Below are 27,616 nucleotides of genomic sequence, written 5' to 3' on the forward strand. Positions count from 1 at the left end.
CTAGGAGGGGAGGAAATGATGAAAAATAAAATCTTTACCTGGGAAAACCCTGAAAAAAGCACGTGTCCTGATGGCAAAGCTCTTGCCCAGCTGAAATGCTGCTGTCACTGGGAACAAAGGGCTGGAAAATTATTGGCGTCAATGAGAGTTTTGTACGAGCAAAGATCACGGGGTCAGTGCCAAACAGATTGTTTGCAGCTCCAAAAGTCTTAGAAAACTGTGGATATGACAGAAAGAACAGTACTGATAGAAAAAACACAAACCTTTCTGATCAATTAAGGTCTGTCAGCATCTTCTCCTGGTGCAAGAGCCCTGTCCTGCCCCAGGATGTGTCTCAGCACCACCAGGTCACCCGGCACAGGGGCTCCTCCATGGAGGAACACTGAGCACCCAGCTCTGCAGCCTGGCATGGAGTCTGTTTTTTGGGGGATCCATTGCTGCTCAAGTGTTTTATTCAAAGTTTTGGTGGTGTCGGATGTACGCCAGCCCCTGGAGGAGAGGCAGAGCTGGGTCATCCTGTCTCACCCCTGGGCTACAAAAAGCAGCTCTTCCTTTTCTTCTTTCTGGCTCATTTCATCTACTGCTCATGGCCAGCTTCAAGCTCGGTGTCCTCATACAAAAACGCCCTGCTGTTTCTCTGGACATCATTGTGCCATCAAGGAGAAGCCAGGTTTGGGGTCAAGTAGCTCGGACAATTATGTGGGTGGGGAAAGGATGAGAAGGTGGGGCTGGGGGGCGGTGAACAAGGCTGAAGCCAGAGCACAGGGGGATAGGAAGGGTCCCAAGGCTTCAGACCAGCAATTCCCAAACTTCTCTTGGAGGCCTTTGCCCAGGGCGTGCATCATCTTGTCTGTGAGGAATCCTCTAACAGAGGTGTTGTTCTAGGGCTGTCACACTCTGTCCCTGCCTGCTCTGCGCAGGGAAATGGCACAAAGCACCCACGAGGCAGCAGAGGATCAGCCTTCCTCACCAGAAAGCCAAAGGCACCTGGGTGTGCAACTCCAGCACATCAAATCTCTGCAAATCACATGAGGTTAGGATTTAGGTGTGGCGAGGCTTTTATGAATCTAGTCCTTCTGCTTTTCCTGGCTCCCTATAATATCAACAGTTCCTAAGAAAGGGTCAGAAATCCCACACTCATCTGTCATCCGAACAGCATCCACCGAAGCGACTGAAACGCTAGTGAATCCAGCACACGATGCTGTAACGGGGCAGGAAATCCCAGGAACAAAAAGAACATGTTAGGAGATGAAGGGGGAGGCAGAAGGAGAAGCATCCAACCTGTAAATTATACCTCCTATTTCCCCACAGCTGCATCAGTAAGGGTGGGACCTTTGATGGAAATAACTCTTCCATGGGAACGCTGCGCGGGGCGAAGCTTTCGGAGGGGCATCCCACCTCGCCTGTAATGGAAAACCTGAAATAGCATTTTGAAGACGTCTCCCATGAAGCGTGCTGCCTCCAGCAGATGTTCAGGGGGTAGGGAGCATGACCAAATGCAGCTGAACTGAGGGAGTTTCCAACCCAATGGGAATATCCATGGATTGAAGGATGCACAACCCTAGGAGAGCGCTCGCGGTGGGTCAGTTAAGGGAGGGAGGTGGGATAAAGGTAAATCCATTTATTCTGGTTCCCATTTAGCCCCAGGCAGGCCCCTGCACTACCCTGAGAGTACAAATCCTGGGGTAGGAGCATGGCATGGGGTTGCCTTCCCCTCTCCCAGCTCAGACCATGCCGCTGGACCTCAGCCCTGGCAGCTCCCCGGACAGAGCCGCTGGCAGCCGGGACCAGCAAGGGCTGCAGAGCTCCACAAACATCACTGTTTTAGGAAAAACATCAGCAAAGAGCGGTCATGTGCTTCACTCCAGGAGCTGAAGGCGTGAGAAGGGCTTTAAAAAAAAAAAAAAAAAATCTATTCATTGAAGAAAAGCAATCCAGAAAAGAAACCAAAAAAGGAAGCAGCCCTGATGCAGACCCCCCCAGAGCGCCGCATGGCAGTGTGAGCAGCGGAGAGGATTTGGACAACAACAGCAGGCTGGGACAAGCTGTCCTGGTGGTACCCACCCTCCCGGAGGGGTGCAAGGGGGTGATCCCTTGAGGGCAGGGGTTCCCAGGGCAGCTCTGCTGCAGCCGTTCCCATCCCCACGCTGTGGCCATGCCTTGCTGTGGCACAGGGCGATGCTCAGACCCGGTCTGAGGCAGCTGTGTGCACCCATGTCCCCCACAAACCATGGCATAGGTGTGGGCAGAGCAGGGGTAGGGGGTTTCCAGACCACCTCCATGCCCACCTTTGGCCACGGTGTGGCTCCCACCAGGGAGGGATGGGTGGCAGCACCACGCTCAGGTGATGCTCTGCTGCAAGCACGGCACCAGCAGGGTCAAAATGACTCCTGGGTCTTGTGGGTTTTGTGTCTTCCTCCTCTGCCAGTTATCAAAAACCAGCATTTGTCCCCCTCCTTTACATGCAAGCCCCTCGTGCCTGCCCCCAGACCCACTGCTTGCAGGCAGAAGCCCAGGCCAAGGACGTCACCAGCAAAGTGCTCTGGGGCTGAGCACAGAGGTGGAAGGGTCCAAAAGAAACACCAGACCTACCGAGCGGTGAAAACGAGCTCTGCCACTGTGCAAGAAGGCACAGGCGTGTATAATATAATATATACTGTACATAGCGAGAGAAAGAATATACTTCTCACTGCAAAGTGTTTTATATGCTAACCATCAGGCATACACCGAGTCAATGGATGCTGGCACTTTACATAAATATATGATGATGCAGTGCTATATGTAATAAAAATCTGGAGCACAAAATATGGAAGCAATTCAAGAAAACAGATCTCACATTTTTGCCTTTGTTACAGTCAGATTTTGACATGCTCTGATTAAAATTCAACATCTGCATGCATTTAAAATTAAAATATATAGGTATTCATGTTTTCCTCCTTCCACAATGTTTTACTGCTGCCTTTTTCTTCTTAAATATTAAAAACATTACATTATTTTATTTCAGATGTCTCAATATATTACACATCACCCTTTCACCTCAGAGCTTTGGTTCAAATCCAGCTCTTCGCTGAGGAAATAGAAAACATCTGAAAATATTTAGTAGTCTCATCTCAGTGTCTAATCACAGTCTGCTCTGACATGACAAAACACAACAAACAAACTGGCTTGCCACAGATGAAAAATGTTTACACAAAAATACTCAGGAGTGTAAGAATGAATAAAGGCATCTCTAACTGCATTAAAGCCCGTGTTGTTAAGTAATAAAATAGTTAGCAGATAATCTGAGCTGCACCTGCCCCTCTCGAAAAAAAAAAAAAAAAAAGAAAAAAAAAAAAACTACAGGTGATTTAAAGACCTCGCAGCCTAGCAGGTCCTGCCTCGTGTTTTTCTGTTATTCTAAAGCAGAAAGATGTGTCAAGCTGCAGTGCAAATATTGTCCATGGGCATCATGGTCTGCAGAGCCTAAGTACCTCGTGATTTAGGAATCTCAGAAGAAAACTTTATTGCCGGTAAATCTTCCAGGACTAAAATATACGTACTTTAAGAGGGACGAGCATAAATAAGTCGTTGTCCTTGCTGGGGAATTCAGCCATTGGGTGGGTGGTTAGGAGAGCAGCTGTCCCGGTAGGCTTCATGGTGGGCGCTGGGATGGTGCATAGCACGGATCCTCCTCCAAAGGAGTGGCAATTTAAACAGGCAAGAGACGGGGTAGGAGAGAAATAAAAGCTGCGGAGAGGTGCAGGACCTTCCCCAAAGCCAGTGAAAAATCCAGCCATGATAGCCCCAGGCCTGCACTTCTCTTCCTTTGACAACTGGTCCCCAGTTTTGCCTGGCCCACAGGTGTTGTGCATGAGTAAGGGGCAGGTGTTGGCAACAACACATTTTGTTCTCCAGCAGGCTCAGCTTTGCTTCCTACCTCTATTTTTCCATGAGCAAGAATGGAGGATATTGTAAAGGGTGCGGTGCTCATGGGTTGGGTTGGACTTGCAAGTCCTTGTGGACTTGCCCCCTCCTTCTGCTTGTGTTCAATCCACCATCTGCTGAGATGGAGGAGGATGCAGCAGGGCAAGAGGCGTTCTCCCTGACCCTAGATGCTTGCTGTAAGAGTCACGTCCTTCTCCTGAGATGTAGCAAACCCTCACCGGCATGGCCAATGCATCTCTGGAACCAACGAGGTTCCATGTGGCTCATCCATTCCCCAGGTTAGGCAGCAGGAACAGGCAAATTATAACTTTCCCTATGTTTTTGTTTTTCTTTTTTTTTTTTTCTTTTTTTTTTCTCAGCTCTGACATAACCAAAAGGGAGCATAAAGAAAGAACAACGCTTTCTCTGTATTTCTGTCCCCCATCTTCAGATACTTCCCACTTTTGCCAGGCTTACCCCAAGTGGGCTCTTCTCCAGCTTTGCTCTGAGGAACTGGCTCCGTAAACTATTTCTAAGCCATTGTTTTCCAACCTGCAGAAGCTGACCAAGATCTACAAGGGAAAAAAATGTTAAAATCCATTGTCTTGTCCATCAGTCTCTTACAATGCCTTTTTTTAGGAAGCTGTTGTTGTATTTTCTGCTGCACTGGCCAAATTAAATATGAATAAATTAACATGGCTTTTCGTTACATCCGCTTTAATGCAAAATGATATGTACCCCTTAATTCAATAAATTAAGATAGTATATTTTTTTAAGGGAAAAATACCGGCGTAGCCTAAGCCTTTGCAGATCTTGGCATGTCTACAGTACACAAAGGACAGGCCAAGGAGACACCCAAAGGATGGCCATCCTCCGGAGGAGCCTCCAGGAGTGAGGGCTCAGCTAACAAACCTTGCTGGGAGGAAGGCTTGCTCTGCCTGGGCACAGCTCTGGAGGATAATAATTTTCTTTGCATGTGACTTAGGCAATATCCCAAGCATTTTCCATTATGTCTTTCTCCACAGCATCCCCTGGTCTGTCTTTGAATATATTGTCTGTGCTTCATACTCTTTTGTTTTCCCTCAGCTGTCATGTTTTCCTTCTGCTCCTCGAGGAAATCTCTCGCTTTGCTAACTGTTTAAATTCAGCATCGACAAGCACGCTTGTTCACACAGCCTTTACTTCTTTGCACTTCTTTATCCCCTTGCAAACCTATTTCAAATTAGTTCCCATTTCAAGATGTGAACGTCGCTCCAATCAGCCATGTTGGCCTGCTAGGCAGTATATTAGTAAATTATTTCTCCAGGCTCTTGATTGACATTGTTGAAAAGATATTTTTCATGCGTGTCAGTCTTTGTGGGGTGAAAATGCCTTTAACATGCTTCTAGGATTTACATGGGCTTCCCTGGGCTGCTGCTGCCAAGTTCAGATGCGGTTGGAGCATGTGGCATTCTTTGTCCTACTCTTATTACATTTTTCTTTTTATCCAGCCCTGCTACATATTTCTTATTTTTCATATTTCTGCCCTGTGATGTAAAGATCAGCCAGTTGCTGAATGTGCCCTTGTCATGCCTGTCCACTCCAGCGTGAGCAGCTCCTGCTGTGATCACTGTGGTTTCTCCTTCCTTCCCTTCTTTCCTTTTTTTTTTTTTTTAATTTCTTTCTTTCCGTTTTTGTCTTTGTTTGTTTTTTGGTTGCTTGGTTGGTTTGGTTTTTTTTTTGTTTGTTTGCTTGCTTGCTTGTTTTTGTTTTCTTTTATTCATTTATCTTCTTTTTTAATATTTGAAGACTCAGACCTTCAAACAGCAGAACAAGATGCCGCATGTCAACCAAGCCATGGCATGAGCCCATACACATGGTCATAGATGGGGACGAACTCAAAACACCAACCTTTGCTTTCATCTCAGCATGCAGAGGTCAGGCCTTGCCTCTGGCTCTGCAAGCAGCCTTCCAGCCCCAGAACCACAGCTGCCCTACGTCCAGGCTGTTTTCCTGTCTTTGCAGACACAGCCCTTTCTGCTCACGTTCTTCCAGAGCTCCATGCCACCCAAGCCATGGCCATACCAGTGACATCTCCACAACCTCATTAAAGATGTCTGCAGAAGTGTAGCTGAGGGCTGGAAGCCTCAAACACAACCATGGGAGCAGGAACAAAGAAAGAAAACTTAACTTCACTTGTCAAACGACTACGTTTAGAGCAGAAGATACTGGAAAAAAGTTATCTTTCTCAGAAATGCAATTGCATGCCCAAATGTTGGCTTTACATGACCAAACCCCCAGCAAATGTAGGACTGGTTCCCTAAGAGCCATGTCCAGGAATGGCATTATGCTTCCAGAATGGATTGAACACATCACCCAGCATTTGCTCACTGCTTTTCTGGGTCACTTGAAAACTGCTTTCTTAAATGAAAATGTGGTCTTCGCCCTGGTCATACATCTGTCTTTAAGTCACTGCACTGTCGATTCATGCCTAAGAATGGGTTCATCAACAGTGCAGCACCTCAACATCCACGTTCAACACCTTTCTTATGACAGATCTGCCACCAAAATGGGTCTCACCCATTTTCTTGGAGCACATCATCAAGATACAAATACTTGTACAGTCATAGACTATGCTTTAAGCCCTAGAGCACTCAAAAATAATCAACAAGTCTTAGAGCAGGAAGGAAAGTCACGGAAGTATTGAGACACAAGCATTTGAGATGAAGTTGATTCCCATGTTTACCAGTCAATACCTCACCAAAAAAAATTAAAAAAAGAAAAAAAGAAACACCAAAAATCACCTGTTTCTTTGGCAAGCAGCAACTGGAGAGCTTTCTTAAATTTGTGGCAGTAGAGTCCACACTCAAATTGTTCTCCTGATGGAAATCCAACAATCTTCTCCATCACCATTGTGGGTAGAGGACAGGCCACCGATGGGAATAGTTTCACAATTCTTTTATTGGAAGCATCTGTAGAAACCATAAAACGACAACTACAACAACAGCCACACAAAGCCATGTTTTCTCACTTCTTTCCGAGCAAGGAGGGTGCCAGAGCGATTCTCCCCTCCCGCCCCACTGCGTGGTGGTTTCCTTTGTTCGCATTTCACTGCCTGGACCCAGCAGAGAGATTTATGTGCTGGTGCTGAGCTCAGGACGCACACAGCACTGGTCTCCGGGGGTTTGGGCTTGACCAGGAAGAATGGGGGTGCAGAAAAGCTCCTGCAGCTTCAGGGAGGAGGAAATTTGAGGGAGGAAGGTTATTTTGGGCCAGATTCCAACGCCATCCACTGAGCAGCAGCTCTCTGAAAAATGAGCCCTGGTAGCTGATGAGACTCTTGGTGGAGAATAAGTCTGCGGGGTACCACGCTCAGGGACACAATGCCTGGGCCCGGACCGACATCCTCTGTGCTCCCCTCTGAATTTGGTCCCCCTCCCAGTGACGAGAAGCCCGTTTATTTCACCATCAGATGATTTCCCATCAACAAGGGGTGCCAGGAGCACTTGCCAGCCCTGCCGAGAGCAGCATTTTGGTACCCAAGCTCTGCTGGGACCTGAAGTGTGCTCTTCCCAGCCCCATGGAGAGAGGGCTCTGCGTGTCGGGGTGGTGGTGGTGCAAGAGTGGGACGTGAGACCCTGTTTGCTCTCCTTGGCTTTGACGCACGCTGTCTGTGAATTTCGGTAAGTTACCACATCAGCCCCAAGTCACCCTACCCCAGCGAAGCCGGGACACTGTGTTTCCTGATGTGTCAGGCTCTCGTAAGGAAGAAACTCTCCTGATTTGTGATGGGTGGGAGGAGCAGGCCAGAAAAACAAAGCGGAGAAGAAGACAAAGAGCATGCAGTAGAGATGCTTGGCTCAGCAGAGGCAACAATGCTCTGAGCACGCAAGGTTGTGCACATAAATATTCATGGTCTGTTCAACTCCCACCCCTACCCAGACCCCCAGTGATGTCCAAAGCCTCGTAGGAGCAGAGCTCCAGCACTCCTGGCAATGGTGACAGCCATCAAAGTGGAGTTTTTTATCTCAAATACAGGAACAGGGAAACACTCCTGCCTCCACAGACCCTTCCTCAGGGGTGCAGACCCCAAATACCTCCAGAGGCTGGATTAATACTCATACAGCACCCAGCATTGCAGGACCCTGAGCCAAACAGGGTCCCACATATACAAAAAGAGTGATTTTTTTTTTTTTTGCAATCCTGTGCATGTGTGTGTTTTTTCGGTGCATGTGCTCATGATAAACATAAACCAATAAAACAAACCCAAGTGAAATACAGACTGGGAAAAATGTAACCTATTAAAGCCACACAGAAAGGTTTTTTTTTTCCTCTTCTTGCTCTTTTTCAGTTTGTCTAAATATACCTCCAGGCTTTTTCTTTTGGTTTAAGTGTGCTCTTTCATGGATGGTTTTCAATGTATGTTAAAGTTGCTGCCTGCTGCCAGCTCAGATTTTTGCACTACGCGTCTCGGCTTTCTGTTCTATTAAGACAAAGTGCTGGCACCGCTCTTCGGCCGAGTACATTGTTCATGGTACTGAGCAGCGATTTTCCATATCTGACTGTCTTTGGGTTCACCCCAGGAGGAAGGGTGAGCCTGGTTTGTTAAGCTCTCGTTTCTCAGAGAGCAGCAACATCTGGAGCGCGGAGCAGGCTGCTGGCACGCCTCAGCGGAAAGGAATTCGGCACGGGGTGAGGTCTGCCCAGCTCCAGAGGTGTCATTGCAATCGGTTCTGGTGACGGAGAAATAACGAAGCCCCCACATAAAGCAGCATTAGGAGCACATTCCAAGCCACGCTGTGTTGCTCAGGGGTTTTGTTTCGTCTAACAGGGAGCCAGGAGGCCCAGGAAACATGTAGCCCTCCGTTCTCATCATCCGAAACTACATTTTGCTCTCCTGCTACACAAGATTTTTACACTTGACAAAAGCTTGTTTCCCTTGGTTTCTAACTCAATGAGTTAGCCGAAAAAATAATCGAGGCAGGTGTAGAGGTTGAGCTCTAGCACTTGATTTCAGTGCCACTTTTATAGGCCCCTTTGGGGCACTCCCAAAAACACATTCCTGGTGCAACCATCCCCTGCAAGTCACGGTACAGAAGCCACCTTTGGATGAAGATGGGCAGCTTGCAGCATGGCCAGCAATGTGGGCATCCTCCAGTCCTTTGACAGGCACAAGGCCCTTTCAGCATTTTGGCCAAGGTAGACAAGATGCCTTCACACAAGCTGGTGCATTGCTTTGGGACACAAGACCCCCGAGATCTATAGGCGACGCTCCGGCACACCACACCTCCACAAACATCCTCCTTTCCTCATGCTCTCCACCTTCCCTTGCCTTTTCCCTTCCAGTATTGTTGGAGAGCAACGCGTACCAGAAACTTCACTAGATGGTGCTTTCCAAAGCAATGCCGAGAGGCGGTAACTGAACACCACCCCACTAAAATGTTTATGTCCTCGGGTCTCCATGTGCGTTTGTAATTGTACTTGCTGGAAAGCCAGCCCACCACCACGAGTGGAGATAAAAGCTATCCGGCACGCAATCCCTGAAAGTTTATTTTGGCTGCCAAGCCAAATGTGGAGATAGTCTTTAATTAGAAGTGTTGCCTCTGCAACAGTGCAAAGCAATAACAACAACAGAGGAATTCGTCTGAAGTGTGCGCTCCCCTCGCATGGCTATGGTGAATTAAGCAAAAATGTCAAACTCAGTCTGCAACCAGCAGACATATTCCATCACGTTAGATGTTTACACCATACAGTAGCCTGACTATGGAGGATTGGTGAGAGCACACATCTTGACAAGCACTGGTGATGTTCACGCTTATTTGGATTGATACACAAAGAAAGACTCTCAGATGTTTTCCTCTCCACCTTTCCAAATTGCTGTGATGACAATTAAAAGGCAGACGTTGAAATTAATGCCTGTCATGACTTCATTTGGGGCAGATCTACAGGACAATTTACCCAGAGAATCCCAAGAGAGTCCTGGTAGGGTATTCCTCTCTCCCAGCAACATCTATTTATTTAGACCTGAATTACTAGCATATCACTCTTAAAGCTTTCTGCTAAAATAATAACTCCGTATGATTTTATTTAAAAAGCTTTACACCTTCCTGTAATGTATAAAGAAATGGTAATCACCTAGGGAAGTTCAGAAGTTACAAAGACCACACAACTGAATGCATGGTAGCACTTTGCCCTGTCACAAATTCGCTGCTTTTCTTACAGGGAGAATAATATTTTAATAATGTACGATGTTCTTATGGGGTCTGTTATTCTAGCTGAATGTAAGTCTCACCAGAGAAGCCCAATTTCCCACTTTCTTGTTTGTTTGTTTTGTAGCAGAAATCTAGCGCGCTCCAACATCAGAAGTAAAAAAAAAAAAAAAAAAAAAAAAAAATCTTAACTGGAACCTTCCAGCAACTCTTTAAGAAACTACTTTTTCTCATATGATGACAATGTGATTTTAAGGTAAAACATTCTCAAGACCTACCAAACCCAGAAATAATTGCTCCATCAAATGGGGGTCTCTGGTTTGAAGCCTGGGGGACCAGCCCTGCTCACAAGAAGCATAAAGCTATCGGTTTCCTCCTCTGTGCCAAACGCTGTCAGTACCCCGGCCCCTTGCCAGAGCACATCGCTACACACCAGGCAGAAAAGAAAACTAAGAGTGAAAACAAAATGGTCAAACCCCTCCAGGCCCTCGGCTGGAGCTCCACAGGGTCAACAGAGGCCAGGACACAAATGTGAGATTCATTTCTCCCCACCTGCAAGAATTAGCCTGATTATTTAAATCAGACTAAAGAAGAAAGCCCTCAGTGCTCACTTTCTGCAACATGTTTACACTTTTTTTAGAAACCAGAGCAGGCCTAGTGTCCCTCAAGTGACCACACTGGGTTGCAAACCGAGTTTATCTCAGCTTGGTAAGACCTATGGAAATATTGAAGTACGGTGTCTTCACCTGGAGCTGCCCTCCTGGTCGTTTGCTCTTAGCTACCTTGAGTTAAAAGCTGTGTCTGAAACACCTGACTGCAAACGATTCTTTCCAGTGAAATCATGTGAAAGCAGAACAAACAATTTTCTTCCTAATAAAAGCAAGGCCTTCAAGACTGGCGGAGCCAACAAGTTAATCAAGTTTCCTACTAAACAGGAAGTTGTGGGACTGTGGCAGGAGGAGCAGATCTGCGTTTTGGCTAGGGAAAGAGCAGAGAGGAATAATATAAATTAACCACTGGGTGCTTTTTTTTGTTTTGCTTTGTTTTGTTTCTTTGACAGGAAAATAACCTTCAAATGCACCAGTTTGGGCAGTGTGTTGTTTGATAAGACTGGCAGTAAAATGAAAGCAAGCTGCAGCAGCTTCAGAAAAGGGAATGGTAAAACCACCGCATGCACGAGAACCATCATTATTAAACCAGAGACACACCATTAATATTTTTTGTGGTTGTTATCACACTAGTTGTTATCATCACTAATTAGAGCTGCAGCAATACTCGCATTGTAGCAACATTTGGCGTTTCTGCCCCTGAGCAGGATCCCACTGTGTTGCTCAGACACAGAGCAGAACAAACAGCCCCCATCCCAACAAGGTTTGTAATGCAGCATGTTCTCATGCAGGGCTTACAAAGGAGAATAAACTCACTGCTTGCTCCATTCTCATATGTATAAAGCAACTTCCAAGGGCTTGCGTGTTTTCCTGTCGTCAGATGGGCAATTATTCCAGCGTATCTCACAATGGTGGTGATAGACCAAATCAAGAAGAGCTAAAAAATAGAGACAAAAATGCAGTCGTGTCATTACTGCAGAACATATGACCCCATTTTCCTCCGAGCTACCAAGCAATACTATGGGACATGTGCATTCATGTGAAAATAAGCCCAGCCAGTCGTTGAGATATATACAAAATGTATGATTCATGATCATTGCTGCACTGGAATCACTCGACAAAGAGACAGAGGGAAGCTGTTGATTACCAGGCACCTCAGGAAAGACCACAGATACAGAGAAATTTAATATTATAGCCACTGTGGACGTGTGAATTTTCATCTGCAGACTAACAGGCAGGCCTGTGAGAAGAAATGGAGAAAAGCATGCTTGTTAGATTCAAAATAACTGGAAAAAGTTTTGTATCCACCAATTCAATAAGGGTGGAAGTCACTGACTCATGCCAGCTGAGGCCATTGAATAGGTCGTTGACCAGCACTCCAAGGTCCAAATGGGCACTATGCCCTTTATAGCCTTAATCCTTTGAATTAGTAAAGTCCCGAAGACTGAAGAGGCCATAGAGAAAGCACGCAGGTCATATGCTAGCTGTGTTCCTTTGGTTCTTTGGGACTTAGCTTTACTTGGAGAAAGCAGTAGTATTGAACCCTCCGTACACTGAGTAACTTGAAAGTGTAAGTATTTGTTGGATCAAAGTATGCATTACTTCAAAAGCATAAAATGCCTAGATATTGAAGGCAATAAATCTTCCTCTGTAAAATGCATGCATATATAATTTATATGATAAGCTTACTGAGATTTTTAGGTTGGCTTCCAACAGACATGAGATGTAGGCAATTATGTTCCCTAGGAGTGAGTCTGTCTGCCCCCTCTCAGTCCCAAAGAAAATAATTTTTGAGCCCATTAGCCAGTTTCAACCAATTTTGGCAGAGGGATAGAGGTCTTGAGGGTACTAAGTTCCCATATACTTTGTGGAAGTAGGTGGCCAGGTAGGAGTGGCAGGTTTGTTAATGCATGCCTTGAAGGAATGGGATCAGCAGAGACACAACCCTTCTTAGACCTCAGAGAATCCAGAAAGACCTCATGAACGCCCCAACAGACATGGAGTTGTGACAGACTCGGTCAAAATTCATGTCTCATTAGACATCAGCAAAATCAAAGCATAGGGCTCAAAGCAAATATTTCCCTGTTGATCTCCTGCTCGACAAACCATCCATTTCTCCTTCTTTTTCGGTCCTGGTGGCAGATACGGTACCTTCAGAGCACCTTCACATCACAGCTAGCAATTCTCCACTTACGGCTTTTGTTTCTTTCCATTTAATGGGAGCCCCATTGCATTTTTATGCCTTAGCTCTCTGCTCATAACTGTCAGGCTATCTCCTAACATATGGAAACAATTCATTTTCTTTGTCATCGTTTGGATCTGAAACTAGGGTACTCTGAAATGTAACTATACATGAATTTCCCTGAACTAATTACATAATATTTATCCTATTTTCTTTAAAGTAATACTCGCTAGCTAAGAAATGAAGAACTGCATTGCTTATAATAAACTCTGCATGCTACATTGTAATCTAAACTGTACAGTTATATATGGTGAAGAACTAAAAGGTTTGAGTTATTCCCCTTGGCAAACATTTTTTTAAGGATTGCTTAAATAAGCAGTACAGAAACCAGATGTCATTTGGTAAGAGTATCTGAATGACCAAAAATTTGCTGTCTGGGTATTTTTTTTACTTTATAAAAACATGAGAAATTCTTTGGATTTATATCATATTTAGCAGCTGTGAAACAGTGCAAACATCTGTTTGTACCTATAGGGAGCTGACCTGCGGGGTCCTCATCTCTTAATCACCAAGCAACAAGCTAGTCTCATATACATAGTTTATTGTTTTCTTTTCAGCTGCCTCCTGCACTTCAAAGTTTTTATACTCTCATGTTCTATTATCGCGGCAAGAGGGACAGTCCATTCATTATAAGCCCAGATCAGTGCAACAACTGATCAAAATTGCCATAAAGCACCATGGACCCAGAAGTGCCCTTGAACAGAGTCGTAAGCAACTTTCAGTATGTCATTAAAAAATTGTTGCTTCTCTTTTTTCTTTCCAGCATTCTTGATTTTTTTTTTCTTTAAACATAAAGACTAGAAGAAAAGAAGATGAAAAGGAACAGAAGTCTTTTGCAGACAGTCCTCTTGAGGGAAGAGGGGTTGACAAGACAACCCCATGAGGTCTCATCCTCCTTATTTTTCTAGGTTTCTGCAATTGCCAGTTATCATAGGAAAAAAAAAATATATTTCTTACCTCAAAGCAGCATCCTAATGACTAGAGAGTAGGAGAATCCAGTAACTTTATCAGCTATCCGCCCCCAGAGAGGGTCTCCAGCTGTATGTAGGCACAACACCCAGCCTAAGTAAAATCTCAGCTTCCTTCAGGACTTTTAATAGAAGGCAGGGGAGGTAAAGGGAATTTACTTGAGAGAAGCATTTTGTCCTGGTCTTTACAGCTTTCCTTACACACACACACCATCCTTTAGTGATTTAGCCAGGAGCAGAATTTTTCAGCCTCTGCGATAATCTCTCCTCTTTTTTCCCTAATGTAATATTGACCTTGGGACCTTGATTTTTATGCAGTGAGAGAAAGGTGCAAACAGCGTGAAAGAAAAGATTTGTGGCCCTTGGACATGAGAGTGGAATCAGCACTCCCAGATATACTATGAGAGCTTAAACTATAGTCTGAACTAAGTCTGAAAACAAATGGGAAACACTGTATGATTCCATCCCATTACAGTACAAATAAATCATTTCTGGAAATCTAAAACAAATGGCCCGAGCTCAGCTCTATGGATGATCCAAATGCAAAAAAGCTGCTAATTCTAAAAGGCAGATGCAAGTAACCAATTAAGTAAGAATGCAGCAAAAAAATAAGGAGTGTAACTTGTTTAGCAGGAAGATGTTAAGGCCATAGAAGTGGGTCTTCCAATCACCTTTTTTGGTATTCCTGAGCAAACATTCTTTTTTGCTTACGTTAATATGGAATGTATTATGACAACGTTCTTATGGATATCCATGCCTTTTGTCTATCAGTACTTGCAGATACATTCAAAACAGCTGCAAATATTTTTTAAATTATGTAAAAGTTCCAAACACTTTGAAAAGAATATTAATATCCCTTTAAAACAGCATTGTATTATATTAAATTAAGGCTAGGAATTTACAGAACAAAAAAATATGTTGTTAGCATTAACATTTTCACTGTTCTCAAGCACAGTCATCTTAGATAAGGCTTAGGATTATTTTGATTAAATTTAAAAGAGTTATGGTGTTTGCACATTTAGAGGACAAAGCAGATAATCACACATATAGATTACAAGGACAGGTTTGTGTTCACAAAGTTCAGAAGTGTTTTTTTTTTTTTTTTTTTCCAACTATTTTATTTTTTATATATATATCTGTGTGTGTACACATATATAAATCACATCTCTTTACAACTCTTGTCTCTCCTATCTGTGGGCCATCATAGGTATATCATCTCCCCTGGTGCAGGTGGAGAATTTATGTCCCTTAATGCTGCTTCCTCAGTCTTTATCTATGCAGTTGTAAAAATAATAATAATTTAAAAATTATCTCGGAGGGATTTTCAGAAGTGATCTGACAGGGGAGGTATCAGAACTTGTAACAAACCTCTCAACCATCTTCCCGTGGTGGCCTGTTCACATCTGTAACGAGGAGGCTGGTAGCACACCAGGGAGCTATGGGACAGGAGCAGCTCTACCTGTCCCCTCTTCCAGACTCTTTGGGGAAGGAAAAATGTTAATTAGTGCTTTTCCCTGGCACATGGGGCAATGCCATTGTAACTGGAACATTGGCACCACTGGAAGACCACTGCAAAAGTACCATGGGCAAGTGCTGAAGATCAAGGGGTCTCCAAGCTCAGGCACAACCTCTTACAGGTCCCACCCAAGTGGATGGGAAATCTCAGCAGCCATCAGAGCCTGCCACACAGCATCCTGGGGACAATCCACTCCACAAAGGCAGGAGGAACAATGTATTGACTCAGACTCCTGCAGGAAGAAAAAAAAAAAAAAAAAAAAAAAAAAAAAAACAGGGAGAAAGAAACCAGGATTGCAAAAAAAAAAAAAAAAAAAAAAAAAAAAACCCACACTCCAAAATAATCCTACAAGGGCATGCATATGCAAAAGTGATTGCAACTTGGAAATGTGTTTTGTGGCTCTTGGGTCAACCGGGGTTTTTAGTTTTAAGAGATGCCCAACATGCAACCTGGAGGTAACATCAGCTCTGCAAGCAAGGGCTTTCCTGTCTTTCTTCTGGCTGTTTCTTCTGTCATGGCCTGTTGTGTCATTTCTTTCTGTCCAGCCTATGCAGCTCCACTTTCAGCCTCCTAGCTTTGATAAACAACATGATAAATAACAGGGAGGATGGGGAAAAGAGGAAAGAGTAAAGCTGATCCATGTGCTAACTCCATCGATGGGAACTTATGGACTGTTATTACTTTTCATTTTTTGCTAGGATTAAACAGCTAATAAATACAGATTTCATGTCCCATAAATAACATTGTGTTTGTCAGCTCACTCAAAGAATAATCGATAGTTAGTGCATGAGATTTTCCAGTACAAAAAAATAAGCTCTACGTTTACTTTTCCCAGAGATACCTATGCATTCTCCATTTGGTTTTGTCCCTATCTAAAATACCAGCTACACTCTCACGAAAACCACCTTGAGTGACCTAATTGCAGGCAGCTGGGTGCCTTCAAAACTTCTGGAAATAAGACCTAGACCTAAATAGTTCCCACATCTGTGGAGGCTGCTTGGAAAATCAGGACACGAGCCCTGGTCAGAAACTGCCATCAGTCCTGAGCCGGCTCCTAGTGCCAAGTCCTTGCTAGGACTTCATCTCGGCGGAGCAGCTTTTGGATATAACTGTCCTTGTGCTGTCAGCCCCTCCTGACACGAGCATTACGTCTCTGCCAGGCCCACAGGGTTACAAGTCTTGGAAGTCTGAAACAACTCTACCCTGCGTGAGCTGCCAAATATACAGCCTAGTGTCCAGGCGAAGGACAAAGCATTGCTCCAACCCTCGCTAAGATGGGCTCACGGTACAGTCATCTCTGCTAAAAATACAGGGGCTTTTCCTTTCACCCATGCTGAAGTACCAGCCACCAAAGTCATCACAGAATCAGAGGAGTTATTTATATTTTCTAATTTTTTATCTACTCAAATAGGTCGCTACTTGTGCTCTGTTTGTTCGGGCAGAGGCACAGCAGCAGGCTCCACACAGGAGTTTTTCACTTTGCATCTCCTTCCACCTCACCAGTGGCACTTATCAAACCTGCTTTTTCACCTGTGTCTAATTTAAAGGTTACAGTCCATCCATTAACCCCTGCTAACACCACCCTAGAGGCAGAGCAGCGATATTCATTTAGTAGTACTTGGAAATCTGTCCTAAAACTTCGGTATCAAAAAATAAAATAAAAAAAATAATAATTAAAAAAAAAAAATACAGCAAATTATATATCTCAGCTCAGGGACACCCTTTCTGACACCACAGACTCCTGTCCTTCTCTCTAGCCAACCTTCATGTGTGCAAAACCACGCAGAAGTTCAGCATCAGGATGCTGGATGCTTTTTGTATGACATTCCCAGAAACCCCTCTAGTCGCCACCCCAGTACTCCTCATTCCCCCTCATTATTTGCTCTTTTTTTCTGGGCACGTAGCCTGGGGTTTGTCCCCACCAGCTGCACCCCGTGCACGACCCACCCGAGCAAGGAGGGGCTGAAATTTGCTGCGTCTGCACATGGAAACAGCCCTGCTATCTGTGCATGTGGTTACCTGGCAATTCCAGCCGACAATTTTTGGATTATAATTCCATTACCCGTGCAGCTACCAATTCTTGCAACCTGCCCCTGCCAAGAAAACTCCAAGAGAAACAAAATCCTTTAAAACCCCTGCTCACAATGCTCCAAATTGCTTTGGCAGCTTCCTTCCAAAATTAAGTGATTAAAGCAGTGCTAATGAGACATTCATCACCTGCACCTTTTTCCTTAAAATAAATACACAGGGCTCCGCGTTACAGGTGCATGCAAAATTCCTTAAATAGACAGCTTTGAAGCACAGAAAAAATAATAATAATAATTTTTTGAAAAAAATAAAGGACATTCTGGCAAAAAGTTCCCCAAATACTTGAAAATATAACTGAATAAATAACTGCTTTTTGGACCGAAATCTGCAGACCTTAGCAGATGTGTCCAAGCTAAACGAAACATCCAGGGAACTGGATCTCCTTTCTGATGAGAAATAATGAAGAGCACTGCCCTGGCAAGGGGACAGCCTGGAGGAGCCCACTGGTCTTTTCCAGCTCCGACTTCCGTGATAGCTCCGAGTTATCCTTAGGCACCGGCCCGATCCATCAATGAGGTTATTTAGTGCCGACGCTGCCCCGGGGCTGCCAAGCCTACATCCACGTTGAACTGGGAGCATTCAGACATTCGCCAAGTGAATGGGATTGTTGGGCGCTCACGGTCAGGCACGTGCAGGGTGGAAGTGCTGTAAGGATGACTGCATGGAAGCGTGGGCAAAGATCCTCTTAGGAAGCAGTGGCTTTGGAAAAATATGGGGGTAATTCTTAAATTTACTTTTTTTTTTTTTTTTTTAATGCCACCATGGAGGTGTCAGCTTAAATTATTAGGGAAAATGCTAAGGCACATAAAGAAATCACATTCCACGGACCTGCATGGAGGTGTAGAGGGGATATTTTCTGCAGGATTTTTTTTAATTTTTTTTTTTCAGGCCACGCTACAACAGTACCTGCCATTGTATTTGCAGGGCAGGGTGTAAAATCTGCTTACAGGATTTTTCGCTGCACGGCTCTGCTCCGTGACCCTTCGCTGCGGGGCTCCGAAGGTGAAGCCCTCGGCAAAACCCTTTTCCTCAGCGGCGATGGAAGCGGGAGCAGGCCCTGCGTTTGTAAATATTAACTTATTTCCAATGTCAGATTATTTACTCTCTGCTCTTATAGCCGCCCGGGCCAAATGGACGGGGTCCAAGTTTGTTAACAATAGATCTTGGCTGGGACACGCCGTAGCAAAGGTTAAATCCTGTTTGTCGTGCTCCAGCCCGGAGCCCCATTGACTCGAGCGGCACTGGCGGCTTGGGGAGGGCGACAGGCTCTGGCGAAGAGGTGAACACAAGGAGGTGAAAAAGGACAGCGTCCTGTGAAACGAGGCTCTTTGCTCTCAAGGTAATACACGTAGATGTGCTTGCTGTCCACTGGAAAACTGAAAAAGCATCGTTACCATTTCTGCACAATTTCCTTTGCTTTTTTGCTTTCCTTGCTCCACGCCACCCCCGTCACATTACACATTTATGACACATAGGTCCATGTATTATACATGAAACTGCAAAAACAAAGCCAAGGAAAGATTTTTGGGACACGTAAAGCCCAGGGAGGGACGGACCCCGCAGTCCCTACGGTATGAGCCACCCTTTTTTGAGGGGTCCGGTCTCTCCTTGTTGACCAACCACACAAGAACAAGCAGAGGGCAGCAGCTGCCATTTGACCACAAATCTCCAAATTCACACCCAAAACCGAGCACGGGGTGGTGAGGAGGCAGCGGGCCATCCCAAAACATGCAAGAGGGAGTCACAGGGCCACTGCTGGCCCCGCTGCGCCAAGACACGCCGATCCTTTGGGGCACGCGGCGTGCTTTGCCCGGCATGACCCCCACAGATGGCTCATGAAGGAAGCGCTCCCGAAGCCAAAGCGGTGCGCAGAGCAGCTTATCCAGGAGCAACTCGCGTCCAGAGACATTCCTCCGTTGATTAGGGAGGCTGAGCAGGAGCCAGGGGCGGGCCGGCAATCTCCTTCCTCCGGCTGCAGCCTTACCGCCACGGCTTGGATCACACCTCTCGGAGACGCTCGGGTCGGGCACGGGAAGTTCACGGCTGCAAGCTCGCCGGCAGGGAAGGGGATGCAGGGGAAGTTCACCAGGGTTCAGCCAGAGCCAGGTCCGGAACGACAGGTCTGATAAGAAAAGAGAGGGTTTGCAATGGACATGAGCCTCCCCCCCCGGGAGTCCTCGTCTCTTCTCCAGCCGGTGCAAGGTGCTGGGTGCTTTGGGAATGGAGAGCCGGGCTCTGCTCCGACAAGCTCATGGCTTACAGCAGCTTGGGAAGGGACAGAAATGGACCTCACCTTGACGGAAGGCAAAGTTTCCAGGTGGGCACCTCTTCTGGTGCCTTGTCGTAAGCCATCCTGCTGAACATGGACAAGGTCGCTTCAAGGCACACTTTGCAATACAGGAAAGACTAAACAAACCTCCGCAGCAGCCAGGGTCAAGCTGTGCCATTTTCATCCCCGGAGACAAGAAGAAGATAACACTTCGGAGCAGGGAGCAAACCCAAGGCAGCAGAAGGAAAGAAAACACGGGAAGCATTACTCGAATCATCTCCGCAGTGAGCGGAGGGACCGGAGTGGAGCAAACAAAGAGATCAGATGGCCAGATGGGACAGATCACGCTGACCACAAAGCCTCTGTCCAACATTTTTTGATAACTGCCAGAGCCATATGTTCATGAGGGTTTGGGGATCACTGGGAAGGGTGTGTGGGCTCGGAAGGAGCCCGGCCACGTTTGGAGCTGCGTGGCCACAGGAGGATGTCAGCTCCCTGGGTACAAGCAGGGTGCCTTTGGTGTGTGGATCCATGCTCTGCGAGGGGAAAGAAGCTGGTAGAGCATTTTTCTCACCTCCTTGCCGGGCTGTGACCAACCCTTTTGCGTGCTTTTCCCGGTGTTTGGTCCGTCACTAATGAGCCATGTGCTGGGGGAATTCTTAGGTCATTTATTTTGCATCATGTCTGCTAGGAGAGGTAGCAGGATGGTGGCTAATTAGGAAAGCAGACAGATAGCACCGAACAAAGCCAAGGGCAGAGGGACCGTGTCTGTGCGCACGGAGGACGGCAGCCTCCCTTTCTGCCAGCTGCCCCATGACGTCCACGCTCACCACGGGCAGAAGTTTTGCACATCCTGGACAGCCCGTCCTGCCCTTTGTGCAATGTCTCTGAAAAAAAAAAAAAAAAAAAAAAGGGAAAAAAAAAAAAAAACCACTTTGCTCATTTATTTTGTCAGCTGCTCCTTTGGTTATTTAGCGCATTCCAAGGAGCGCGAGGAAATACGACGGATGACGTCCTGCAAAAGCCACGGCGACAGTTTGCAAGAGTGACTGGCGATGGGCACCCCGCTAGCGATGTGCAAGGACATCCAACCCTCCCAGAAAACCACCACCGGCCCTGGAAACGTGCGGCTTGTCACCCACTCCTGGGTGGGTGCCGTGCCAGGTCCCTTCGGGTGTTTGCTGCACGTCGCAAATTCAAGACCCTGGAGATGGGACCCAACCAGCCACGACTGCAGGCAGTGGCTTTGGCCCCTTGGAAATGGAGTGGAAAGAATTTAGCCCAATAATATTGCTTCCTTCTGGCCCGGTAATGTTACCATTACATCATTATAGCCTTCCCATACAGGCTGCTTCCCACCCTGCTGCCTTTTCATCCATGAGCGCTTGGACATGGAGAGCTTTGAAACTGGCCCTGGGCTTTGGCAGAGCCTTGGAGCCCTTCTACAACCAGAACAAGACGTGTCTCTGAAAGCATCGCTCCTTCCCGTGTGGATTTGTTTTCTCACGCACACACATACCTGGAGCAGGGTGTGATGGAAAACCTCTCTGTTGGATGTCACCACCCTCGTTTTACCAGCTGTGACCAGACACAAAAAGGTCACTCAAGGAAGCCAGGACCAAAGCAAGGACTTTATAAAGCACACATTCACTTAACAGCAGGAAGAAAACTGAGAGGAGCAAGTCGACTACATGAGTGCCATCTTCTCCAAGGCCAAACCACCACGCCAGCAGCAGTGAGGAGCACAGTGGAAACCACCTGCCTGTTGTTAAACCCTCCTCGTCCTGTTGACTTTGGGTGCAGGTCCCCCCGCTGAGGCTGGGTTTTGGGTCACACCACCGTTGTTTGGGAACCGTAGACATGGCCTCTGAGAAAAACACCAGCCATGGGCTGCACGTCCTGGCTGCTGGTGAAACCCAAGGGGCCATCCCCAGGATGATAGCTCTTGCCACCAGCACCACGGAAGCTCCCAAAACCTTGTCTCACCTTTTCCCCCACCACCTCAAAGCCCCATAAAAACCCCACACCGTTCCCTAGGACCTGCAGGACCTTTGTTTTGTGTATATTTCCAGGAGACTTTGCCTCCATCAGCAGATCCAGCTCAGCTCAGCACCTTGCTGTAACTCCCCAGGACCCTAGCCAAGAGCACAAAACACCGCAGACACTTCTCATGTCAAGGGTACGTGGGTTTTACAGGGGGCACAGCCTGACTTTTTGTGCCATATGCTGGTGTAAACCCAAGAGCTCAGCGAAAGAACACAGACAAAGTCAGAAAAAGGGCCAAAAACTCAATGGGGGTGGAGTTTCCAGAGCTTTTGCATGGCTGTGGCAATGGAGGGAGCATCCCTTTGGCCAGGGCTGCCCAAATCTTCCCCTCTCACTGGATGCTTCCTGGGCAGATGGAACCAGCAACCAGGTTAGCAAATGCCACCGAGCCAGCACCCCACTGCCTAATATAAACAGGGCTGTTGGGCACAGCGAGTGCCACGAGGCTTTGATCAGAGCCCTGGCCCGAAATGGGGACCAAAGTGGGCTCCTCCATCGGCCAGGAGGGGAAGGAAGCCCATGGGCTTTGCACCTCATGCCAGAAAGTTTTCTGCTGTGGAAATAAAAGAAATTGTGGGGGTTATGCCACGAGCTGCCCAGTAGTAGCTGGGAAAAAATCACTCCCTGATTTTGCTTCTGAAACAGTTCCCAAGTTAAAAAATAAAATAAAATAAAATCATTGGGGTTTGGAGGCTTTTTTGGGGGGGGGTGAGCATGGACGGAGCTTGCTGATGGTTTTTCTCCAGTGGCAAAGCCCAAGGATGCTGGGGTGGGAAGTTCCCATCACTGAGCTGCCCACAGCTCACCCTCTTCCCCCAGCGAAATGATCCAGGTTAACAAAATAACAATGGGGGGGAGTGAAGAGACTTTTTCAGGTCTGGGTAACCCCATGGATGTGGTTCACAACCCCATCCTCAGACGGCTTCACCACCCCACATGTGTAGGGGGACACCGCATCTCGCCCTACACCCTGCTGAGAGTTACACCCCACCACCCTGTTACAGGATAGCCACAGCCCCAACAGAAACAGGGAGAAAAAATCAGCTTTTTGGGTACGGAGCTGGCCCACGCTGCCCAATTCCTGCATGCTGGTAGAGGAAAAAGTGGCCGAGGTAGGAAAACACCAGCACTTTCTGTTTGAGAGTGGCAGTAACTCCATGAAGTGGTTAGGAGTTTACAAGGGCTCGGAAAAAATTACCTCGTTTTAGTAAGTGTTAATTATATGACTAATTAAATGGAGAGGAGGTTGAAACACTCTCCTAGTCATAACCTGCGTGCTCCCAGCCCAGTCCTTGCGTGACAGAGAAAAGAGGGAACGAATCCTGCTTGGCCCTCATGGCAGGAAGTGGCTACTAAACCGGCTCTAACTTCTAATTTATTTATCTGGAAAGCTGCAAGGAACTGCTTTAAAATTCACCGACGTTTCTGCTACTTAAAAAAAAAAAGAAAAAAAGAAACACCAGCCATTCAGTAAAACACATTTGGAACAGGCTGGGTTTTAGGAAAGAGATATAAAAGGCCACTTTGTTTATGTTTTTCAGCAGTGGTATGTTGGCTTCTTTTCTTTTTTTAATGATGGCGAAGAAAAAAAAACATTATGTTAAATCTCTTATCTTCACACAAAGTGGCTGCAGCTATCACAAAACACACACATTGTGTCATTTCAAAACACGAGCAGGCTCGCGGGCAAACATTCTCCAGATTACCTCCTCTCTCCCTTTTTATTTTTATTTTTAATGACTTTGTTGACATTAATAAAGCTTAGCATATTCAAGCGAGGTGCTTTGTTCCTCCGGTCAGGTCTCAATCACATCCTTCTGAAGAAGCACAAGGGAACCCCAGGGTCTCAGCCTGGTCCTCGGTGCCTACAGAGCCCTCTCTGGTGCCCAGCACTGCAGCATCCCCCTCTCACCCTTTCCATGGGCTTAAAATGGGGAAAAAAATGTGCCCAAAAGTGATGAGCATGGGGCTGTGATGCAGAAATCTGCAAAACAAATTATCAAATCTTCTCCCGCATCAGGGATTTCTTCTCCATCCCGAAGGACTGCACCACAGCTCCCTCAGGCCCAGCTCCTCATTTTTTTTACGGTAGGTAAAAGTGATGCTCTGAGCCTGCTGGGACGTGGCAGAGGTTGCTGGCAAATGGGTGCACACTGTCATCTGCTGCCCTCCCTCCCCACAGCCCCCACCCACTCGGGCAGGACCGGGCTGGGCGACAAACCCCGAGCCAACCCCAGCTGGAGAGCCAGCCCTGAGATCGGGGAAGCCCAGCCAAAAATAAGCTCTAAATATCAGAAAAATATGTGGGGGTGGAAAGCAAGCGGCAGCTGTTCAGGTGTGCGGTGCCTCGGTGGGCTCCTCACAAGAGATGGCTGCGGGCTGATTTGATCCACAGCGTGCACAATGAACTGTGAACACATCGCTCCAGGCGCAGCCAGGAGGATATTTTGGCAAAGCTTGGTCCTTCAGTGCTACCGGGGCCATCAGACACACCTGTTAGGCACAAAAGGAGGGACACCCCATTTCCCCAGAGCATCCGTTGCCCCCAAATAGGCAAATAGCCTGGTAGCAAGGACAGGAGGATTGACAAAAGTGTGGAGGATTTATGAAAATGAGGAACTGTTTGAACAGAACTGGCCAGAATATGGCCTGGCTGGCGGGCCTAGATGGCATACACGGCTAGCCAACAAACCAGCACGTGTACATTCAGCCAACCAACCCACCCAACCAGCATGTGCACTTTTAACCAACTAACCCAACCAACCAACATGTGTGTAGTCAACCAACTAACCCAACCAACCAGCACATGTACGTTCAGCCAACCACCCCACCCAACAAGTAAATGCACATTCAACCAATTAACCCACCCAACCAGCACATCCATAGTCAACCAATTAACCCAACGAACCAGCACATGCACATTTCACCAGCTAACCCAACCAACCAACATGTGCACGTTCAACCAACCAACTCAACCAACCACCACATACACATTCAACCCACCAGCCCACCCAAAGAACAAGTGCACGGCCCCCCAACCAGCATGTGAGCGTTCAAGCAGCCAACAGCTGCTTGGGGAAGCAGGACTTGCCTGCACAATCCATTTGAAACACACCCCATCGTCATTTCCCTGATTGCATCCTCAAGGTTATGCTTTGCTCTGATAGCTGTGGTCATCCTGGAGGTGTCACCAAGCCACAGGGGCACCGTGCAGGTTCGGAGTGCAAAACCACAGCCTGCTCGCAGAGAGGTTTTCTCTTCCTGCAGCAATCTGCAGGATCTCTGAGGAGCCCCACCAGGTCTCTTCCACCAGCAGCTGGTTTGGGATGCTGCCAGACCTCATCAGCAAGAACCAGGAGGGATGTCCCAGAGGCTGGAGAGCGGGTGTCCTCACCAGGAGGTTTCATCCCTCCCCTGGATCCACAGTGGTAAGCATGCAGGAGATGGCAACACCTGAGAGATGCAAGCTGAAGGCACCACCGTGGTGCAGAAGCCGTGTCCCTTCCCTCCACCCTTCCACCAAACAGCACAGCACTCAGCCTCCAGCCCCAGCACAAACCCTATTTTCACCTGGGGCCGGCTACCCCAGAGAGACAGCCTGAGGGCAAAGGAGGTAAAAAACTGCACAATAGTCACCCGAATATTCCAAATGCACGAGGCTAAAAGCAGCACTTCCTCCAAAAACACGGGTCTGGACTTCAAAACAGACTGAATGCACGATTTCAGGGAAATTTCTGAGAGCATTCATTACCGACAGTGCCATAAATGTGACGGATTTCACAAGTTTGTCCAACCAACGTGCCGAAAACAGCCTCGGCCGGACTGAGCCAGCCCTGGTGCCAGCAGGCAAACAAGCCCCCGCGGCACGGCACCAGCGCCGATAATACTTGCGCAAGGCAAGAACCGGAGGACCTTTCAGCAGCTATAACTAATCTATTTCCACCGTTACGCTGCATTGCTTCAGAGACAAAGTGGGGGTTTTTATTTTTTTTTATTTTATTTTTACTGCTAATTAACGTTTGTTCGCGCACAAAATGCAGAAGCCGGTGCCAACCGGACATACCTAGATATAGCCTAATATTAGATTTCACAAAAGCATTCATCCTGTCTAAACAAACATCCTCCATACAATATTAACCTTAAAATCTTCGCCCAAACAGATGTTTGCGCTCGTAGGCACGGCCCGGCATCGTTTCCCAGGACGAAGCGAACCCTCCGCATCCATGACCGTCCCCGCACCCCAATTAACCCGGGCATTGACAGGAAAACAGGCTGTTATTTTAGGAAGCTTTGCATAAAACTTGGTTTCAAGTTTAAAACCGTATCAGTCACTATTTGTCTCTAGCCCAGACTCGGGATAGGGTTTCTTCCTCTGGCTTTATTGCCGTGCAAAGTTACTCACTTTTTTTTGTTACAGCCAGAAGACAAAGTCCTGCTTTTAACAGCTGAGAAAATGTGCTGGCAGATGATATACGATGTTGATTAACCAATAATACGGCTCAGGTCTGGTCGAACATGCAGGCGTCTGAAATGGGAAAGCGAAGTTTTTTAACAATTTGTTATACACAGTAGCAAGAAAAACAGGAAGTAGGTGTTTATTAGCAGTTTCCAAATATACCAGCCAAAATAAAACTCCCCGTGCAGTCTGAGGTATTCAAAATACAGCAAGGACCAGAATTCCTAAGATTATAAAAGGGTAATTAATCACAAACAGTGTTCACAGACCAGTGATTTGGAAACTTCCTTTTTATTGAAGATCGGGATCAAGAGCAAACTTCAAAGCAAAACTAATTGATCTGAGATTCATTGCGTCTGGTCGATAAAGCAAAAAAATAAAATATCATTCCGGCGAAGCCAGGTCTACGGTTTACATTCATTATGCCCTGACAGCCCGTAAAGCACATTAAAAAGCCATTTTTCAACGAATGCTGTAGCGCTGACCTATTTCGACATAAAAGCTATTCATACACGGGAGACTGTTGCTTCCTCGTAATCAGCGCATTGCACCCAAAAGCCAGCCGTGTTATTCCAGGCTTGTTTCTCAGGAATGCGAGCATATCTCGGGGACTGATTCATAAAAGGAAGAGAGCAGCCCACTCCTGGGCCAGGCTCACATGCTTTATTCAGAAGCAAAATTTCCGAATTTTGTTTGGATTCAGCCAACCCGTTAACTCTAGTAGAGCCGGGTGAGAAGCTGCAGCAAACAGCTCAGGCACTAAATGAGCTCTTTTTTTTTTTTTTTTCTCCTTCTTCTTCTGAAATTGACTGAAATTTTTTTTTTTACCTAAATTTCCTCCTAAGGTTTTTATGGAATCACATCCCAGCCAGGAGATAATTTATTCACTGTCAGTGCTCATTGCAAGAATTGCAATTACACCTGTGCAGTTTGTCGACTAAGTCCTCCAGATTTGTTTTTTGTTTGTTTGTTTCTTTGTTGTTTTTTTTTTTGTTTGTTTGTTTGTTTGTTTTTGGTTTTGCTTGTTTGTTTGTTTTTGGCTTGTTTGGGTTTGGCTTTTTTTTTTTTTTTTTTTTTCCAGTCTGGAGCACCCTATGGTCGGACCCCACACAGGACCCTGCCATCCAATTTCAGGGCTGACACCATGGGTGGGATGCACAGCCCATGGGATGAGGAACACAGCTGGCTTTTCTTACAGCATTCATTTCCGTGGCAGGTAGGAAGGCATGGATGGACGCAGAGTTTGGAGAAAGCAGAGAACGATGTTCTCTTCTCCGGCTGGCACAAAGCATCCCGGGCTGAGTGCAAGAAGGTCGCTTGCGCTAAGCAGAG

At 46.5% G+C, this 27,616-nt stretch overlaps 1 long non-coding RNA gene across 2 annotated transcripts; it reads right to left on the reverse strand.

The window, feature by feature from the left end:
* Positions 1 to 2,361: 2,361 nt before the first annotated feature.
* Positions 2,362 to 27,278, reverse strand: LOC140002561 (uncharacterized). 2 transcript variants are annotated; one of them, XR_011809399.1, is made up of 5 exons: positions 26,770 to 27,278; positions 26,231 to 26,353; positions 11,516 to 11,636; positions 6,687 to 6,854; positions 2,362 to 4,475 (listed from the first exon to the last, which is right to left on the reverse strand). It is a non-coding gene; the product is annotated as an uncharacterized lncRNA (long non-coding RNA). The 2 variants fall into 2 exon arrangements; XR_011809398.1 differs by having other exon boundaries at positions 26,231 to 27,278.
* Between the last annotated feature and the right edge of the window lie 338 nt (positions 27,279 to 27,616).

The sequence above is a fragment of the Anas platyrhynchos genome, chromosome 5 (assembly GCF_047663525.1).
Source record: "Anas platyrhynchos isolate ZD024472 breed Pekin duck chromosome 5, IASCAAS_PekinDuck_T2T, whole genome shotgun sequence".
Classification (NCBI taxonomy): domain Eukaryota; kingdom Metazoa; phylum Chordata; class Aves; order Anseriformes; family Anatidae; genus Anas; species Anas platyrhynchos.